Below are 11,508 nucleotides of genomic sequence, written 5' to 3' on the forward strand. Positions count from 1 at the left end.
AAAAAGAAAGCAAATGGTGCTTGCCAGTGGCTGTGGGAAGGGTTATTGGAATTTAATATTTAATGGGTACAAAGTTTTAGATTTACAAGATGTTAAAATAGTTAATTTTATGTTGTGTTATTGTATCACAATAAAAAAAATTGGAAAAATGAGACAACAGTGCAAACTGAAGTTTTCGGATAAAATTTTGATTTTATATTTATTATCAAATATATTTTTCTGACTATTACTCATATTCATAAGTGCAGTAAAATAACTATATCCTTAGCTTTTGACAACATGAACACTACTTTAAATGCTGCTATGAAGAGAAAAGAAACTGATAAATTAAAAATTTTCAGAAATCTTAAAAAGAGGATAAAAATGCCTCATTTGGAAAAAAATTGCATCAAAATTTAATAAAGAAAACTCATTTTTAGAATAGTAAATTTAGAAAACTGGACATTTTGTTAAATGTCTTGCATAAAATTAATATTTGGCCAATTGGTCTACCACCCCTTCAACTCACTTTGTTTCAGCAACACTCACCTCTATCACTTCCTCAGATAGGTCCAAGTTTGTATGCTTTTCCCTCTGAAATTTCCTTTTTTCTTTTTCATCTGAAAAGTTCTTATGCATTCTTCAAGTCATACTGAGTTACCCAGAACCTGGATTATTAATTTTTTAATATGAAAAAAGAATGTAATAAATGTTAAAATAGCATGAAAAATATTAAAATGTAATGAACAAAAAAGATACATCTGCAAGTACAACAAACTTTTAATATCTTTATTATATAAAAATATAAATATAAATTAAAAGGTGCAGTGGCTAATAAACAAAAAAACTATTCAATCTTGCTATTAATCAATGATATGTATAATAAAGATCAATGAAATTCGAGTTTTCTTTTATTAAATTAAAAAATAATTTGTAAAATGCTAATGAGAGTACAATGAGAAAGGCATTTTTATGTACCATAGTGGGAATATAAGAGACTGATAAAGACAATTTGCTAATATATATCAAGTGTCTTAAATATATCCTAACCTGTGATTCAGTTATTTGAATTTCAAGAATGTGTTCAAAAAGAAAAATATAGAAATGAATAGAGCACTATTTATAATAGTGAAAAATTGGAAATGGTCTCAATGGACACACTTCAGAGTCACAAAACAGAATATGTACAAAAATTCAGTTTTCTGAAAATCTTACATTTTAGAACAAATGAAACAAAAGAATGTTGAGGCAACTTTTGCGCAGATTGAATTTTTAGTATATGAGTTACCAATTATTCAAAATATTGTAATTGCTAATTATAGAAATTCTGATAGGTGGTCCTTTAAAAAAAAAGGATTTAAGTAGTTTTAATGAATTTACTAGAATAAATTAATTTAAGGAAGTTCATGAAACATTGGTTGGTTTTCCAATAGTGTGATAGCTTTTCTATAAGTCAATATCAAAATATAAGAAAAGGGTGGAGAATTTTCTTTTCAATCTTTTCTTACTATCAATAGAAATAGATTGATTAAAACTTTGTGGGCAGAAGGAAAGTAATATAAATTCTAACTAATTAATGGATTATTACATCAAGGCATTGATAGTTTATATGAATAAGTCAATGTAATTTACTCCAAACAGTTATTTTTCTGCAGAAATAAAATATCTTGCACTTGATAAAAAGCTTAAGATAATTACCCACACAGTTAACTGTATGTACAAACTTTAACCACAAAAGAGTAAGAAAAATTTATAAAGCATATATAATTTTTATTTCACAAACTTTGGTTGACAATGTCTTTATTTTCTTAGAACTCAAATTAAATCTAACTGCCATTCCCCTTCCTATAGTGTTGTCAGTCAATACTGGGAATCCCTAAAACCTACTCTTTCCACGGCTGCTCCCAACATAACATTGTGTAATGTTTCCAGAAGGACATTTAGGAAAGTCTCTCTGTTTATTGGTCCAAATGCTAAGGTGCCCATAGTCCAAGTCAGCGTGGCCTCCTGGTGTTGTATAGCTTCACTACATCTGGCACTTAGGATGTACAAAACTTGATAAAAGCTATCAAAGGATCAGCTTCCCTACTTGTATCAGATAGTCATTTTCCTTCAAGAGAAGCAAAAATGCAATTAGTAAGTCCCAATACCCACCTTCTTACACTGTATACAAGAATAAACTCAAAAGGTATTAAAGACTTAAATGTAACACCTGAAACCATAAAACTTCTAGAAGAAAACATGGACAGTAAACTCTCTGATATTGCTAACAGTAATTTCTTTTTGGATATATCTCCCTGGGCAAAGGAAACAAAATAAAAAAATAAAAAATAAAAAAAATGGCACCACATCAAAATAAAAAGGTTTTGTACAGCAAAGAAAACCATCAACAAAACAAAAAGACAACCGACTAAATGGGAAAAGATATTCGCTTATGATACATCTGATAAGAGGTTAATATCCAAAATATATAAAGAACTCATACAACACAACAACAAGAAACAAACAATACAATTAAAAAATGGGCAGAAGACCTGAATGGGTATTTCTCCAAAGAGGAAATACAAATGACCAATAGACATATGAAAAGATGTTCAAGGTCATTAATCATCAGAGAAATACAAATTAAAACCACAATGAGATATCACCTGTCAGAATGGCTATCATCGATAAATTAAAGAACAAGTGTTGACAAAAATGTGGAGAAAAGGGAACCCTCATACACTGTTGGTGGGATTGCAAATTGTTACAGCCGCTATGGAAAACAGTCTGGAGGTTTTTCAAATAATTAAAAACAGATATACCTTTTGACCCAGCAATTGTGTTTCTGGGTATTTATCCAAAGAAAACCAAAAACAGTAATTTGTAAAGATCTATGCACCCTAATGTTCATTGTAGCACAATTTACAATAGCCAAGATATGGAAGCAACCTAAATGCCCATCAACAGATGATTGGATAAAGAAGTTATGGTTCATACATACAATGGAATATTATTCAGCCATTAAAAAAAATGAAATCTACCATTTGCAATGACATGGATGGACCTAGAGGTTATTATGCTGAGTGAAATAAGTCAGACAGAGAAAGACAAATACCATATGATTTCACTTATATGCAGAATCTAAGGAACAAAGAGAACAAACTAATCAAAAACAGACTCACAAATATAGAGGACGGCCAGAGGAGAGGGGGATTGGGAGACTGGAAGAATGGAGTGAAGGGTTAAAGAAATACAAATTAGTAGTTGATAGATGGTCACGGGAATGGAGAGCATGGTATAGGGAATGCAGTTAAAATTAATGCAATGGCTAGGTGGCGAGCCAGAGGAGAGAAAGAGCAATTAAGGGGATTGTTTTATAAACTCTATAAATGTCTAACCAATGTACTGTATACTTGAAACTAATAAAATAGTCCCAGTACCTTACTGACCTCAATTTCCTTTTACCTGCATCCCCTTTTACTACTTTCAAAATGATCATCTTTCTTCCCTCTTTTCAATGAGCACAGTCTATAGAAAAACAAAAGCTGAGAAGGCTGTTGTATTTCCTGTGTATACAAAGCTACCATGAGTTAAGGAAGCACCAAAGATTGACTTTTTTTTTTTTTTGACAACAGAGAGGGAGCAAACCATAAAGAGAAGAAAGTATAAATAACTCAATAGCGTTAACCAGCATTATTTCTATGGATGCTTTTGAGTGCAGTGTTTATTTTGTGTATTATCAGGTTGAATAAAAAATTTCATATATGATTGAAAAAGAATGGCTGTTTTTTCCCCTAAAAGATAAGTTCTTAGAATACTCATTAAAAAAAATAGAAGTAGCTCTGGAAATCTGAAATAAATGCAGTATCCAACGTACTTCCTAGAAAATGAAAGGATGTCAAATGTTATCTTTACCTATAAGTAAAACAAGCATAGTTAATTCCTTAGTTCTGGAATTGGCCTTTTCTCCCTTTTATCTGATTTGCTCCCATGCCAGGACATTAACAAAGCGCACTTTACACACTCGTTTCTGTGGCACTGTCTGTGACTGGCTCACTCCAACCACCAATAAGTAAAATGCCACCGATTCTGTCCCCAAAGGTACCAGTAAATTGGTCTGTCTTCATTGCCACAGACTGTACCATTCACCCTAATCAGCCATTCTATATTCAGCAGCACTGGTCACAGGAGGGACTAGACCAAATAAAAAGATGAAACAGAATAGGAGAGGAAAACTTCTCCAGCCTCATGCATTTCCTAGTAGTGAAGAGTTGGTGTTATTCCGAGGACAGAGCTCGCTTCTGCCAACTTCCAGTATAGATCACATCTGTCAATCAAGGTAAATATCTCAATAGTATTTCAGAAAAAACATACTTCTAGAAGTGAAAATCTGCAATTCTATTTTGAAGTTTCTTTTGCATTTATACCAAAACTCAGACACTAAATTGACAGAAACAATTCAGACCTTCGGGGTTGAAGTTACAGTAATTTACACATTAGGAAAATCAGGAGTCATGCTGTGAGGCTTTCCGTTCAACAGTACCAATGTTGGAATTCCTTTCCCATCTCCCCAAAAACAGGAGAGATAGGATTCCAGATCCTCTCCAGTCCCACAGATTGAGTCATGAAAAACATCATTAAAGTGCCTAGGAAAAGTATTCCCTGGGTCACTTTCCCTCTCTGAGCCACACATGAATTTTATTCATAAATGCAAGTGACTAAATCCATCTGGTTGCCATTTTTAGAGAGATTCTGAAAGTGGACAAGAGCTTCTGTATGAATCTACAGAGCAACTTGAGTGTTTGAGAAGTACATTGGAATAGAATATTATCCAAAACACTTCCTTCTCAGTCTTCCAATTACTGCTGGAAGATGCCCAGATATCTTCCGGGAAATAATTGCACACCTTGGGCTATTTCTTATCACTAATAACCACTGAATACTTATAGCAGTCACTCTTTCTCAACTGTATAGTCCCCAAATTAGTATTGTTAAATATGTGCTTTATTCTCCTTAAAATTAGTATTCATTAAATTAAAATTTTTAAATGCAGAAGAATGAAAGTGCTGTCAACAAATAGACCAAAGAATCAAAGCATAAAACTGAAAACGACAACAAAAAAGAAAAACAAAAGCTTTATGTTTAATGCTAGTAGTAGCTTTTATGTCTTTTTCTCTCAGACATAACGGTTCCTGTGTTAACTATTTGCAATATGCTTCATCACATGGCTGTATGTCTATTCAGCTCTTCTAAATTTGCAAGATTTATTAGTGTCACCTGAAATTTCCCCTATGCTAGCCAGTGACAGATTGGGCAGGTAGCAAATAGTGTTGCTCTAATCATTAGGAGAAACACATGAAATCAATTCTGTGCTAAAATGGATCTTCCAAAAAAATATTTTTTTTCTATTTAAATTAACAGTAAAAAGAAGGAAATAGGCAACTCTTTGGTTTGGTTATAAAAGCTGCAGTCAATTTTAATATGAACAAAAGAAACACCCTTTACAGACAAATAGATATTACAGGGTAATAAATAATTCATATCACTTAATCCAGGATGGAGAGTGGTAGGAAATTAGAATACTAGGGCAGTTCTAGTTTATTGTTAATGGATGGATGGTTAGGGCAAACTGTACTGCAAATCTCAAAAATTATATGTTAACGAACAGGTTACCCATCTGCTACAACAACACAAGGGTGTGAAGATTTTCGATGGAATGAGATAGGATACAAGAAATGATTATAGCTTCTCTTACATACACACTCATGCTTGCACTTACAAATCTCCATTTGGGTGGTATGTGCAGTTCTAATAAGTAATTAAGGAATAATGAAGCTTCAAACCCAGAGTATAAGAATAGCACCCATAGGGATTCAGCAAGGCCAGACACATCCTTGAGGCTGCGTGTTATAAAATGTCTGGCTCTGTGTGATTAGAATAGATACATGCAGTCATGTTAGCTGTTATCATAAAATGACAGTAGAAATTAGGGGTTTGGCAAAGAAAAATGCATCTCTAAAAACTGCAAGTCTATTATGATTTCTTTTGGAATTTGTTAACTTTATATAGCACAGAAAATGAAATCATCTCTATTTTGCCCCTTTAAAAATCTTCAGTCTCTCATCATGTCTCCATGAACATTGCCCTCGTTTAGAAGCTCTCCTGAAAAAAAAAATCAAGTTCTTTCGATATTATAGCATCTGCCAAAAAGCAAAAAGTTCCATCTAAACTGAGGCAATGGTTCATACCTCTTCTTATTCACCATAAAACTCATGCACTTGGAAGGGGTGAATATAGAATATATGTTGAACTTTGTCAATTTCAATTAGCCTTTGAAATTTGGGGGTTTAAAAACAAATAAATACATCTTCAAAGAAAACATATAAGAAGAAATCAAACTTATAATCTTCCCTTTCAAACAAGCTTCTCCATCTCTTTCTATAAGGCACAGAGCTACAATTCTCTCAATTATATATGCTCAAAATCTCAGTCATCTTTCATTTTTCAGACAAGTAATGCACTAGGCTAGGATCTGGGGATATATACTAAAGGTTTCCTTCTCTCAAAGAAAACCACCCTTTGATAGCCAGCCACCAAGATGTCCTCCAATGATACTCTCCTCCCAGTATTCATACCCTTGTATACTCCTCTTCCACTTCGAATTAGGGCTAACCTATGTGACCAATAGGATATTGTAAAAGTGACAGTGTGAGACTTCTCAAGCTAGGTTATAAGAGATATTACAGCTTCTGCCTTAGACTCTTCATTTACTCACTCTAGGGGAAGCCAGCCACCATGATGTGAAGACATACAAGTAGGTTTATGGAGAAACTTATGTGGAGTGCAACTGAAACCTACCAACAGTCTGCACTATCTTGTCAGCCATGTGAATAAGCTACCTTGGAGGTGGATAGTCCAGCTCCAGTCAAACCTGCAGATAACTAAAGCCTTGACTGACATCGGCCCATAACCTCAGGAGATACACCAATCCACAACCCTGATCCTCAGGAATTGTAAGAGATAATAAATATTTATTGTTGTTTTATGTTATTAAGTTTTGGGAGTAGTTACTTACATCCCTTGTCACCATCTAATCAGCTGCCAAATATTAGAAATTCTACCTCTGTATCTCACATGATCTCTTTTTTTGTTATTCCTTTCATTAGAATCCTAGCTTGGAATTTCATAATCTCTCACTTATACTATCACACGTGCTTCCCAAGTGGTAACGATGACCTAAACTTTTAATTTCTTAACAATACTGTCAAGTTAATATGCTGAAATTATAGCTCTGTTTCATTTCCCTGATCAAAAGTTCCAAGTAGTTGCCCACTTATTTCCAAAATTGATTCCCAGTTTTTTATCTCTATATTTAAAGGCCTTATAATATACACAATCTTTTTTTTTTCTGCTTAGTTTCTATGTTATCATGTATTTGCCCAATGCCAGAGCCAAAATGACTGTTTAAGTTCTGTGTGTGTCTTTTCCTACACTCTTCCCTCTATAAACAGGCTCTCCTTATCCATTATTGGTTACCAAAGAATGGATCAAATGCTTCTTTCATAGAGCCATACCATATGTCCCTAATATCTCCAAGGATTACTTTAATAGAAACAGAGTGGGGATAGTTGCACTTTCCTTTGTCTCTTTTGTCCATGTTTCTTGTTTCTGCAGGATTTTAAATTGCTTTTTCTGACAGCTGTTCTCTATTTGCTATTGTATCCCATGCTGGACATCAACTGTTTCCCTTCCTTCTCTCAGAGTATAAAACAAAAACAAAAACAACAACAACAAAAAACTCTGCTGTTTGTAGCAAACTTTAACTAAAAACGTGGGTAATGGAGGAGGATTACAGAATAGTAATAACCAGTTATTATTGGTTAGTGCTTTTCTAAAATCATTGTCAAAACTCCAAGAAACATTTATGTTTTCCTTTCCATGAACATAAGTTCATGTTTCCTTATTAAGACTTGGTTTAACATGTTCCTCTTTTACTCTCTCAAAATCCTTTACATTCTCATCATATTCCACCTATGCTCTCCTTGGCTACTTACAATGTATTTCTTTCAGTTTATAACTAAGTGTAATAATAATTCAACTTTATCTTGGCTTACCTTAATAAAGTCGAATCCTCACCTCACATCATATATAAAAATTAGTGCAAAATAGATCAAATATGTAAATATAAAAAGTATAAGAGCTAACCATATGAGAATACATAAGGGTAAATCTTTAAGACCTTTGATTAGATGATTAATTCTTACATATGACACACACACACAAAAACAAGCAACAACAAAATAAATTGGACTTCAATTTTTAAAAAAATTATGAATCAAAGAACACTATCAAGAAAGTGAAAAGGTAACCCAGAGACTGGGAGCATATATTTGCAAAATAAATATCTAATAAGGATCTAGAAGAGAATGAATAATAACAAAAAAAAAACTTCTACAACAACAAAAAGACAAATAGCCCAATTATGAAATGGACAAAGCATTGAAAAAATATTTCTCCAAAGGAGATATACAAATGACCAACAAGCACACAAAAAGATGTTTAACATCATTAGTCATTAGGGAAATACAAATTAAAACCACAATGAGATACTATTTCACATGCACTAGGATAGCTATAATTTTTTTTAGAAAAGGAAAATAACAAGTGTTGGTAAGGATGTGGAGAACTCTCATACATTGCTTGTGGGTATATAAAATGATTTAGCTTCTATATACAACAGTTTGGCAGTTCTTCAATAAATTAAACAGAATTATTGTATAACCCAACACTCCTAGGCGTATTTCCCCCAAATTGAAAACAAGTGTTCAAAGAAAAACTTGTACATTAATGTTCATAGCAGCACTCTTTGCAATAGCCAACAGGTGTAAACAGCCCAAATGACCATAGATGGATGAATGGATAAAGAAATTGTTGCATAGCCATACAAGAAAGAATTATTCAACTACAAAAAGAAATCAAATACTGATACATGCCATAATATGAATAGACCTCGAAAACATTTTGTTAAGTGAGTGAATCTAGATACAAAAGGCCTCATATTTCATGACTGAATTTATATAAAATATTCATAATAAGAAAATCAAGAGACAGAAAGCAGATTGGTGGTCGTCAGGGACTGAGGGGAGATGGTAATGGGGAGCAACTGCTTAGTGGGTACAGTATCTCCTTTTGGAGTGATATTTTCTGGAACAAGGAAGTGGTGATGGTTGCACACATTGTGATTGTACTAAATGTTATTGAATTTATACTTTCAAATGGTTAAAATGGTAAATGCATAAATTTTACTATATTGAAAAAAGGGAGATCCTTACGGAGCTATATAGAAAGTGGCTTGTTATTTTGTCTTTAAAAAGCAAGTTGCAAAAATGAATGTGTAGCATTATGGGGCACAAATGTAAGCATGTGTTAATTTAGAAAATTTCTACAGTTTTAGTTAAGATCATGCTAGCTGTTGTAAAAGATGAGTCTCCATATCTCAGTGGCTTAAGGCAACTGAAGTTAACTTGTTCATGCAGAATTCAAAATGTGTTTTTCTATTCTGAGCAAGTATCAGTCTTCTCAGCAGTGATTCAAGGTCTTTCTAAATGTGACTCTGCCCTCTTCAACACTGTGATTTTTATTGAAATGCAAGAGGAAGAACAGGAAAGCATGCCCATGAAAGTTTTTATGGATCTGGTCTAAAATGTAGGGCCACATTTTATTGGTCAAAATGCAGTCACATGACCTCATCTAACTGTAAGAGATTGAGAAATATAGTCTAGGTTTTTGCCCAGGAAGAAGAAAGAATAGGTTTAGTGAATACCTAGTTAATCTCTTACACAAATATTTAAGAATTTATGAACTCACTTTACCTCTGAGAAGTGAGTCAGGGAAGAATAAAGAGAAAATTTTCACTTTTTACCCCATAACTTTCTATTTTAAATTAGTTTCAATAAGCATGACTGTTACAAGCTGAACTGTGTTCCCCTCCTTTGAAATTCACACGTTGAAGCCCTAACCCCCAGCACCTCAGAATGTAACTGTATCTGGAGCTAGGTCTTTTAAAGAGGTGATTAAGGTAAAATGAGCCCATTAGAATGACCTCGGTCCAATCTAATAAGAAAAGGAAACTGTCCTTATACGAAGAGGAAATTCGGACACAGAGAGACACCAGCGGTGCACACACATAGAGGGAAGACCATGTGAGAACACAAAGACAAGGCAACCATCTGTAAGCCAAGGAGAAAGGCCTCAGTAGAAACCAAACCTGCCAACTCCTTGATTTTGAACTTTTAGCCTCCAGAAGTATAAAAAATGAATTTCTGTTGTTTAAGCAGCCCAGCCTATAGCACTTTGTTATGGCAGCACTAGAAAAGCAATACAATGACATATTTTTATAATAAAATAAAAAATTAAACCTTGATATAATTACCAATGTTCCATTTTCAAAAGGGAGGGAAACAGCTTCCCCATTCCCTAATATCAAATTCTCTTCCTTTTCCGGTAAGTGCCTAAAATATTCTTTAATAGTTTTACATCAAAAAGTTTATGAGCCACAATTTAAAAACACCAGAAAACAGTACATCACTTTCTAGGAATAATTAAGTTTCAAATTAACTAGAAAATTAACTGACTCACTTGGATTCTGACAATGCCCATGTACTATATAAATTACTGTGTTCAAATTTGCAGAGATGAAGAGTTCAATCCTTTCATACTTTTATTTTTCAAATAGCTGAGTTTCTGCTTTTGACTACTTTTTCGTTTTTCTAATTTTATTGTAAATATTGAATATTATGCTCAGAAGTTGAAATATTTGTGTCCTCTGCATATTATTGTTGGTTAAGTAACAAGCAAATATGTGGCAGTCAGCAAATATTTATTGAATGATCACCATGACAAACAAGCAAGCTAAGGAAGAATCTTATATATTGTTGACACATAATTACATAATTAATGCAAACATATATTTATATACAAACAAGTTGCAAATTAATGTAAGTCTAATCCCACTGTGGCAGGTGTAGCAACCACTAACCACTTATTCCTTGGATATAGAGAAGCCTACGTATTGTCTTCAGGATTTTCTTTTTACATTGCCCTGATTCTGAATTGCCTTGTCTGACAGGAGTTGTCAAATTCAACACCCAATACAGCTCCATGCAAGATTGTTCTCTTACAGCTATCAGAAGCAACATGCTGATTATAAAATCCTCAATCCATGTAATTCACATAGTCTGTTCCCATCCTACAAAATTCAGCAACTGCATTTTATTTACTTCTCTACTTCAGCATCAATATGAATTGCTCATGTTCAAACGCATGCCATGCATAACCCCACTATGTAATATCACACCCCCAAATTCCAACAAATGCCTTTTCTGTGCATCTTGCTTGCATATACCTCTACAGTTTGCACATACTTCCATTGTTTTAGAAAGAAAAGTATTATTTCTCACAGTGATATGCTTAGTCATTCAAATGCTCTTTCATTTGTGGTGATATTCTTTCTCTCTATCTAAAGGAAATGAAATAAGAGCCTGAAAC

The 11,508-nt window shown here is 33.4% G+C and overlaps 1 pseudogene; it reads left to right on the forward strand.

The window, feature by feature from the left end:
• The window catches only part of LOC102891495, a 79,442-nt pseudogene that overhangs the window by 57,673 nt on the left and 10,261 nt on the right, over window positions 1-11,508 (forward strand).

This window comes from Pteropus alecto, unplaced genomic scaffold, assembly GCF_000325575.1.
Source record: "Pteropus alecto unplaced genomic scaffold, ASM32557v1 scaffold730, whole genome shotgun sequence".
NCBI classification, from domain to species: Eukaryota; Metazoa; Chordata; class Mammalia; order Chiroptera; family Pteropodidae; genus Pteropus; species Pteropus alecto.